Source organism: Otolemur garnettii, unplaced genomic scaffold (assembly GCF_000181295.1).
Source record: "Otolemur garnettii isolate 467f Iridium unplaced genomic scaffold, OtoGar3 scaffold00106, whole genome shotgun sequence".
Classification (NCBI taxonomy): domain Eukaryota; kingdom Metazoa; phylum Chordata; class Mammalia; order Primates; family Galagidae; genus Otolemur; species Otolemur garnettii.
In genome coordinates, this window is record NW_003852501.1 from 751890 (window position 1) to 752698 (window position 809).

Consider the following 809-nt stretch of genomic DNA (forward strand, 5'->3'; position numbering starts at 1 on the left):
GCAAGTTAGAAGGGTGAGATTAAGTAGAAGGACCCTTTCAGTTACAAGTCTTCCTACCACCAAGAACTTTTCAAAGAAGTTGACTAATAGCCCCAGAGCTGCCAAGCTGTGCTTATCAGTAGGGAAGAATAAAAAGCCAACAGGTTTCCTTAAGGGGACACTGAAGAATCAAATACAGGAGAGTAACTTCCTACACACAAGTTTAGAAGTCTGTCCACACCAGTGTAGCTTTGCAAATAAGCTGCTCTCCTTCCACTCTTTTCTAGCCCCAACTTGCTTCCTTTTCACTTTTTAAAATAACTGTTGATGAACAGGGACAAGGGCTTGTCCACTCCTAATCCCAGGATACATAATTCCCAGGCAGATCTTACTTTGTTTCCAAAGCAACACCTGGACAAAGTTATACAACAAGATGGAAACCGGTACTTGCAAGCTAGATTTGTCCCACATTTTATATAATCTGATTCTAAATGCTGGAGAATACGCTCTAGTTTTGGCCAGGATTCCTGCCACTCCACTACCACTGTTAAGTAGCACTTTACCACTTCAGGCCTGGTCCCTGAAGATAAATTTGAGTTCATGACCTTTTTATACAGAAACCATTTCCTAAGGCAGTTATTTTAAGAACATATAACTTGGCTCGGCGCCTGTGGCTCAAGTGGCTAAGGCACCAGCCACATACACCTAAGATGGCAGGTTCGAATCTAGCCCAGGCCCGACAAACAACAATGACGGCTGCAACCGAAAAAAAATAGCCGGGCGTTGTGGCGGGCGCCTGTGGTCCCAGCTACTTGGGAGGCTGAGGCAAA